The following is a 512-nucleotide window of genomic DNA, read 5'->3' as shown; positions in this document are numbered from 1 at the left end:
CAAATAATATTGAAGTCATTGGGAAAACTGACTAGATATACAAACAAATTTAAAATTTTCAAACAATGCTTAATTGATAAAGTATTAATATATCGTTTAAGAAGGAACTTCTGCAAAATCGCAACAGGCTAACAATTTTGAAAAATCGTCAAAAAAAAAAAAACCTAACAGAATTACAGATTTTTAAAGTTTAAAGTGTTCAAAAGTTTTTTTAGGGACAATAGAGAACGATGGAATTTACCATCAATAGAGATCGACAAGTTTTGTTTTAGATAAAATATCAAATATCTCGCGAGTCCTTTGTGGAATCGGAATAATAGTGGTGCAAAGCATATCTCGATAGTTCAATAGCTATATGATATGTAATACAGTCATTAATCGGTATACACAACTAACAATAGGTTAGAACAGGATTAAAGTTCTGGGTAATAACCCAGATGAGGGTCCTGAAAAGTCTTTCGAAACAAGGACCTACTCTTGTAGTTTTGTTACATCTTTTCAATAAACATTTT

The sequence above is a fragment of the Drosophila tropicalis genome, unplaced genomic scaffold (genome assembly GCF_018151085.1).
Source record: "Drosophila tropicalis isolate 14030-0801.00 unplaced genomic scaffold, ASM1815108v1 contig_878, whole genome shotgun sequence".
Taxonomy (NCBI): domain Eukaryota; kingdom Metazoa; phylum Arthropoda; class Insecta; order Diptera; family Drosophilidae; genus Drosophila; species Drosophila tropicalis.
This window is presented reverse-complemented; position numbering follows the sequence as displayed.